We start from the raw sequence: 8,910 nt of genomic DNA on the forward strand, positions 1-8,910 counted from the left end.
TAATTTGCAGCCTTGGAGTGTTTTTAAGAGAAAAGACTGAATTTTGTCTGTAGAGAAAAATATTCTAAGTGGAATTCTACTTAAGGAAGGGCTCTTGGGCTACTGAAAAGTGTTGCCTTATTTTAATAGTAATTACCTTTTCTTCTTCGAAAGACAATTGCTTGCTTTGGGTTTATCTCATACCCTGAGTAGCTGTCAGCAGCCTGTCAGTGGTGGATAGTGAGAGGGGTATAAAATATCAGCATTGTGATTTCACAACTGGATAGTGTGAGGATGAGGACAACTGGTAACCCTCAAATCTGATCCTATAAATCATAGAATGCCCTTGTATCAGGAGAGATTCATTGCATCTCAAAGCCAAGTGTTCAGGGAGGGCTGAGGGGTGGTGCTGTGGTGGTGCTGGTGACAGAGTGATTCGACTGCCTCAGAATGAAGGCAGATGGGCTTTGTTCCACTTGTCCCGTGCAAAATGGGGTGGATTTCTRTGTGGGCACAGAGCAACCTGGAACACCCTGTGGGAGATGGGGGTGAGAACATGGGAGCTTCAGCCAGTGCCTGGTAGATGGCAAAGCAGGCATTGGAGTTATCCCACATCAGCCTTAGTAAACATTATGCTGCAAAGGCTGTTATTCCCTCCCTAGTGACTGTTTTAAGTCTTCCTTACTAAATTTAACCCCCCCTACTTTTTGTCCACCCTTGGCATGGAGAATAGATTTTSCCTCTCCCTCTCTTTTCTTCCAACATCCTTGGCAGCTGAGACTGCTTTGTGTTTCCCTTCAGGCTCTTGCTAAACCCCCACAATGAGTTCAGCTTCTGTTTGTGCAGAGAGTGAGCCCAGTGCTCATTCTGAGCTCAGAACTCCAGCTGACACCTTCCCTCCCAGCTGAGCTGAACCTGACAATTACATCAGACAGCCTTTAGCTGCCATATCCTCCTATGGAATTTGCCTCTTAAAAAACAGGATGCCACATCTGACCCAGGAGAGTTCGAATGTGCTGCAGGAACTGTATGCTTCCAATGGAACTGCCTGATTATTCCCAAGCTTRCACTTGAGCTGTAGTGTACTGCTGCCAAAATGTAAAATCCTGTATGAGAGCTGCTTCGGTTCAATTTTTTTACCATCTGTTTCTGTGGTTAGTCAAGTTTGTTCTGAACTCCTGTCGTGTAGTGTATCCACAGCCTGCACTTCACCTTTCTCTGGCACCTGCCCAATTTTACTGATTAAAAACACTGAATGGCAATGGAGCACGAAGAGACYCCCGCAGAATCTTACTGCTGTGTGATGATGCACTGGTGATAAATATTCCCCAAGCAGGATTTCCCAAGAAGCTTTTTCAWCTGCTCCAAGCAATTTTAATCTCTAATGTTTCCTTAGTTTGAGAATATCACATGAAAGAGCATCAAAAACCTAAAAGTCAACATATGTGATTATCTGCTGCTTCTCACCTCATGGTGCTGCGTTGTTGATGGGAAATGCACTGGTTTGAAATGATCTGACAAATTTATGCTGGCTTTCATTCATCATCACATTACTCTTCAAATGCTGAAAAGAGCAAAACTCAGATCTGATTATGTGCCCAGAAAAACTGTGGAAGACTGCAGTTGGTCTGATATATCATTTCCTTTTTCCCTTTTCCAAAGATTGCTCTTTTAAAAGACAAGAAATCTGCTAACAACTTTGTTAGCCACTTTTCAGGTTTTCTGATTTGATGCCAGGGATAAGACCTAAGCTGAGTGAAAAGTCTCACATGCCTCCGTACTGATGTGTCAAGATCCTCATGAATTCCTGTGAAACTGCTGGTGATATTTGACAGGGAGAATGGTGGGTTTGTACTGCTGTGTTTTGTCTTAGCGAGGAGTTTCTCCAAAGAAGGGTGATGTGAACACTTTCATGATGTGCAAAGCTCTACTAGTGTGCCTTCCACTGCCTCTGGGGGTAAAAGGAGATAAGTGCTCAGCTGTCACCAGAATTGATGTTTACCAAAGGCSCTTAATGAGGAATAGAGAAGAGATGAGATAAACTCTTAAGTGTTTTGTGATGTCCTGAGTGATGAGAAACAAGAAAGTGAAGTAATGTCAAAGTCATCCACCATGAGCCTCAAACACAAGGTAAGGGCTGTGGCTCTCTGCCCCTGTCCTCTGCTGTCTCAGGGAGATGAGTGGTGTGCCACAAGCATCTGAAACATTCAGTGCAGGCCTCTTCCTACCCATCCTTCCCTTGGATTTACCATAACTGCCTGTTTTTATTCTGGTCCTTAGGCTTTAGTTAGATTGAACTGTTATTGCTCACCAATGGGCTCCTGTTACCCTGTTCCTCCCAAATCTGACTGAAAGCCTCCCCATCCTGGAAAAGCTGACAGGCAAAGAAGCTTCCCTTGTCAAGAGGATTCCCATCTTCCTCAACAGCTCCTGCAATGTCATTCCATGGCTGAGGGTGACAAAGCCGTCTTGGAAACATCCCCTGTGTGCTTCCCTTTTGGTTTCACCTGATCCCARGGTGTCAGGGTTAGGATTCACGAGTCTAGAGCAGCATCACTGCTGTTTTCTCTYCTGCTCAAGCCTTTCTAAGTACCTGAGCTGATCAGGTCCCTTCCTGTATGACTCTTGGGTGTCTTTGTTCTTCTTGGGTGCAGAGAACCATCCCCTGGGCAGGAGCCCTTCTATCACACCCACCTGGAGGTTTCACCAGTCCCTGCTGCTTTTYCCTTGCTGTGATGACTGTAATTTGGTTTTTTTTGGCAAGATATTTGTTCTTTTCTACAGCAAGGAGTGAATCCTTACTTGCTGGCAGGATGTTGGAGCAGCACAATAAACCATCTTTATTCTGCTGCTACCTGCTAAGAGCAGAAGCAGGGGARGCCTGTGATACATCCATTTCCTTTCTCCTTACCCTAGCAGGTAGAGTTAGCAATAAATCACTTTTTTCCTAACTACATTTTTAGTGGAAGGCTATTACCACACCTCTTCCTGATCACCTCTTTTTCTAGACTAAAGCAGCTTAAGGTTCTTTCCTCTAGACTCTCCATAATTTGGCTGCATTGGTCCCAAGRCTGGAGGCCATCCACCTGTCAAGGCTTCACAAAAACCTTTAGTTGGGACAAAACCAACAGAGTGATTCTTCCTTTCCAGGTTATGCTCCTACTAAAGTACCTTATAGTTGATAGAGCAAATCTATAATTAAGTTGTCTCCGTCAGCATAAATTTTGGATATTTCTCACATAGCAGCATGGCCAAATTGCACCAAGTCTGGGCTAGACTTTAAAAAGATTTGGATGTTAATTAATTTTTATTTAAGCACATGAATACTTTTATGAAACTGATCTCTTGCATATTCTGTTGAGACTGGCACTTCTCATTATTAATGTGCAAYAGCCATAAATATGGATTAATGGTTTGGCTTTGGGAACCTGACACCTTGATTACAGATAATCAAATGTCACTTTCTTTCAAGACCTGAAGCAAGCGATTAAGATGCAATATCAGTTCCACTTACAATGTCTTGACACGAAATCCTCGATGCAGTGCTGTGAAGGGGAGATGAAAGCTGTAAGCTTTGCCCAATTTCCTTTGCACTTCAATAATCTTTACATTTACACTTCCAGCGAGGTGTCAAATATTTGGATGTTGTATTTTTGGATGAGAACTGAAATAAAATACTTCAGGCATGAAGTTAAGTCCTTGAGCCTGTGTTCTCGGTGCAATACCAGCAGACCACAAAAAATCAGATATACTTTACCCTCATAAGTTTTCTGTGAAATGAATGTGTTTTTATACAGTGCTAATTTAGTGTAAAGACCTCAATCTTGTCTATAACATCTAATGGGAAAAAAACTGAAGTAAAATGCTTGTTAAAAACAAACAAACAAAAAAAAACCAAGAAACAAACTCCACAAAAATGAACAAACAAGGAAATTAAAACAAAGAAATAAACGAAAACTCACAAAAACCAAAAGCCCAAAAGCTCACAAAATCCCACGAAACCCATCCCACTCTATTGCTATCAGGGAAACGGTAGCAATTTCCAGGGCATTGCAATTTACAAAAATCTTCAAAATTATGCATGGCAGCTCCTCAGTTGTAGCTGACTTTTCCTAATTAAAACAAATTCAATTAGTAATTTCTAGGTTGTAAGTTGAAAGCACCAYTATAGCTTGCCCTTCAATGCAGTAACATTTGAAGATACCTTTAATCTGAAGTAATTAATTAGGAAATATTCTACAGACTCTCCTGGGTCACTCCCCCAGCAAACAACTGGCATCATTTAAAAGCTTGTGTCTGCTTGGAAGTGACAGACTTCTGAAAATGTACACCCCAAATTCTGTAATAGCTTTTACCTAAACCACAATTCTTTCTGCTTTTTGAAATGAGCAATAAATCCCTGTGCAAATGTAATATCATGCTTTTGCGTTTCAGCCAATAATCTCAAAAACAACAAATCTCAATTAAGCCTCACAACAGCACGTTGTCGCACAGTGGGACATCAAAGACTGTTTCTGCTTAAGAAATCCATGAAATGAAGAGCAGGGAATCCAGCTCCCTGMCCCAAAATCTGTCTCAGAGTAAGGCACAAGGCCAGAAGGACYCATAGTGCTGGTTCATCCTACAGGTCAGCACCTGCCTGAAGCAAAGAAATTCTCAGATTTACTTTCAATTTACTCGTTTACTTTCATTACTCATTGGGCTTCATCAAGGGAATGTGCAAAGGGATTTCAAGACCAGGTTTCAGGATTATTCTCTGTGGATAAAATTCAGRGCAGGTTCATTCCATGATTGATATATACCATGAGGTTTGAAAAACAAAAAGCTTTGGATGCCACTTTCTTTTCTTGGACCTCCAAGACATCTGTTTTTTAGTAGTAATTACTTGAGGCTTTTGTCTGTAACCCTAAAGACTGGAGACGTTTTCTCTAAAATAAATACATAAATTGCAGACTGTTGTACAATCAGATGACCCCAGGAGATCCAGCCTTAGGAAACACAGCAAGCATGAGTGTTGTGAGAGTGGCAGGACTGCAGGGAGAAAATGAGGCTTGCCACCTTAACGAAACATTTCCTCCCAGGGTGAAATGCTCCTTTAGTGCAGGGAACCAGCAGAAAAAAATTCACATCATATTATCATATAATTATATGGGCTTATTAAGAGCAATCTTGGTAAGAACTGAGCAACTCCTAATTCCCCTCTCTGCAATGAGCACGTTACTGAGTTGCCTTTCAAGGCAGCAATTAGAGCAGACCGTTTGTGAGCAGGGTTAGCCGACATATGGCTGGCAGAACAATTTACTTTGACTGAGCTGCTGTCACAAGTTGTGGAGTTTACAGCCACAAACAGCTCTCCGGAGCTAATAATAATCTGATAACACAGTGAACATTTTTCCTTCTTTAAGACATATCTGAGAATTCAGAAATCTAAGTTTAAAGAATGTCTTCTTCTGTCCTGACCTCTCTGTGTCTTTGAATGGTGTAATTAGAAGTGAGAAGGCAGATCTGCTGCAGATCTGATGTACTGGACCAAATTTAGTGTGGAATGTTAAAACAATTGTACCACCTGAGGTGAGGTAAATACACATTAATCATATCTACCGGGTAAATTCTGACTGGCAGCTGTGCTCCACTGCAGCTCCTCTGTTCATCTGGCAGGTGTTGTTTGCTGTACAAGAAAGCAAACAGTAGCAGAATTCAGGCTGGGTAACGACTGAAAAAACATATTTTCCTCTATTTTCACTTTATTTGAGCAACATTCTCCAAAACACATCCATGTGTGTGTCTGTGCCCATTCCTAACTTAGAAATGGTTCTTTAAAATGAATGAAATTCAGCATTTGTCACATTCTTCGGGCTGTGCTCAGAAGCTGTTTCCCTGTGCAGCACTTTCAGGGGAGCTGCAAATGTATGTTGGGAGTGACCAGAGTTGTGTGGACACTTGAGGACAGTAACAGAGGATCTAAAAGCTTGACATGGGGTAGCACCATTGCTTCTAGCACAATTCACCTGCAGGAGTTGCATGGGAGCACAGAAATATAGCAGCACAGCAATTCTCTTGTGCTAAATGAAGGCAGGTTTTGTCTGTTCAGGCATTTTGATAGACCAATTCTCTTCAACAAACTCTTTGAGTAAGTTGTAGTTCAAATTTATGGGTTTTCAAGAAAAATCACAAAATGCAAATCAAACACTTCTGTCTCAAAAATCCAAACATACATCTCTATCTTGTAGAACTGATCAATGATGTACCAACGCTGTTTGAAACAAATGTTGTTTTTCCCATGTTCCTCAACACAAACACTAAACATTCCCTTAATTTCAGAGAGCTTTTTCAGGAGGCTTTCTTACAAGAATCTGAAAGTAATATAATGCTCATCTTCTTTTTCTTGTTCATGTTAGTGCACAGACAAGCCCTAAGGCAACACAGACCGTTGTGCAGATTTAATTTGTAGCTCAGGGAATTTCCTAACATCTTTATAGGTTTTAGTCTGGATTGCTGCACAGCTGAACCMAGGCAGGGAAAGGTCAGGAAGGTCTTTCAGACTGTTTTACCTGCAGGAGGAAACTGAACATGGATGCATCTTTAACGGGATGCTGCCTGTTGGCAAAAACTCTGGAATTGTTTGGCAGAGCCTGAAAAAAAAACCCAACAGGATGGTGTCCTTTCTAATATCTGATCAGCATCACAGCCAGTACCCRAAGTCCTGTCTTTACAGACTTTCTGTTACTGGAAAGAACAATGAGATAAGAAAATGAAAGTAACAGCAACAATGTTATTCATAAAAGGGGTAAGACAAAGAAACGATTTGTACAGAAAAACCACGACAAAATATCAACCAGCTCTTCCCCCACCACACCATTTCCCCCTGTCCTGAAGGAGAGCACCAGTCCCTTACTCCTGCACCTTTCAGGGATGTCAGATGGCACCAAATCGGCTACAGTAAGAGATTAASCCTGTCCTAGCCAAACTGGGGCACACATCCCCTCACTACAGCAGTCCTGTGCCCTYGTTGGGCATGGTTTCAATGCCGTAAATCCTGGTAAAGGCTGGAGAGAAATGAAATTGAATCAGACTGCTAACGCTTCTGTGGGGCTTCACACACATTTTCCTCCCTAAACAGTGACCTTCTTTTCAACATGCACCCCACCCTCTCTGTTTATTTCTAATGCCTGAATAATCTCATTTAACCTAATGGTGTCTTATTTAACTGATGGTTTCCACTGTGGGTTTACAGAAGAACCCACACGGAAGAGTGAGGTCATCAGAGACCAGGGCAGCACCCTAGCACACCAAACAGACCCTGTTTCACTGGCAGTAGTGAAGAGATGGAGATAAATGCAAYTGTGAATTAGTGTACAGACTGGATTGTCAAGAACGTCTCATTTCCAGTCAGGACCACTTTCTCCAGAACATCTGGCATTGATACTAATCAGCTCTCCATCTTCCATTTTTTTTTACTGCTTATTTATCTCTTGCACAATTAATGCAAGTTGTTTGTGCCCTTTTATGGCCACCATATGTTGGAAAGCTGAGCTCTGAAGGGAGACTCAGTCAGTGCTGCACAAGCTGCTGCAGTGTTTGAGTGGAGCTGCTGGAGCTCTGCCAGAGGAGCTTCCTCTGCATTCATCCTGCTGGACTTGCATCTGTCTGTTTCCCAGACTCAGTAATATTCCTGATGGCCCTAATGATCAAGGAAGACACTTGCACACACACAAGCCAAAATAATTCGTATAATCCCCACAGATTTTCARCAAYTGAGAGACTGAGCTGGAATTTGAKATCTGTAAAGGAYTCCAGTGAGAAATTTTCCAGGTTTATGTGCTGCTCTGAGCAGTAGTTGCTTGGTGTCTGACTTAGAAATACAAAATACCATTGTTGCCAGATMCTTTTGATTAATATCTGAAAAATACTTTTTGTAGGATCACTATTTCCTCTGAGGTCTCTGTTAAAAAAATAAAAAAAAAAAGGAAGTTACTCAGAAAACAAACTAAACTTCTTGTATAATATCTTAATAAGAAGCCCAGTAAATTCTCAATGTTTATGTAAGTATTATGTCCTGAAAAAAAAAATGAGTATTTGTGTCTGGGGTATATCATTTTTTGGCAGGCAACTTGTCTGTTTTCAAGCTGCAGTTATTTCAGTGTAACCGTGCACAGCCACAAGTATCTGGAGTCTTGGATTCCTTCATGTGACAGGGAATGTAGTCCTGCACAGGTGAAGGCAGCACAAGCTTTGGCTGTCTCCCAGTTGCTTGACAAAGATACAGGTGGAGCACTGGRCTTGCAAGTTTTGGATATCAGACAACCCTTTTTCCTGTGGCTCTTCTTCATGGCACGTGCTGACAAATAAAGGACCACCCCTGCTTTATTCTTGCTTAGAGATGTCCATACTTTTGGTTGTTAGCATCAGCAGCCTTGGACATCTTTTTTGTATGAAAAAAAAATATGTAAAACATAGTAGTGTAAAAAGAGATGGTTTGTTTCATTTGGAGAGCATGGAGAAGATCTCCCTGATCAATGAATGCCATAAGGGAGGCAATATTCACCCTGTAGGGATAATAGAGRGATGCTGAGTGATGAGGGCATGGTATGATATGGACTATGACATCGAGTGGAAATGTCATATCAGTGCAAATAAAACTCAAATTTCCCCAGTCAACCAAATTGCAGGTAGTGAGAAAGAAATGGTTATAGAGGATGAAACACCAACTAGCTAAAATTTTTCTTTTTGTCATAGCATAAGTACAASTGGAATATACCAGAAAATACTGAGAGAAGACTCCAGATTAAACAAAAATATCTCTKTTTCTTTGCAACTGGAAATTAAAATAATTGTTTGGTGGCCGTGGGTTTTTTTATGACTTCAGGGTGCCTGTTACTCCAAAACAGAGGAGGGAGGGTCATCTTCTCCCTTTAAGCTGCCTGACCTGAT

This window comes from Malurus melanocephalus, unplaced genomic scaffold, assembly GCF_030028575.1.
Source record: "Malurus melanocephalus ecotype Western Australia unplaced genomic scaffold, MMel_1.1 scaffold_225, whole genome shotgun sequence".
In the NCBI taxonomy this organism is placed as follows: Eukaryota; Metazoa; Chordata; class Aves; order Passeriformes; family Maluridae; genus Malurus; species Malurus melanocephalus.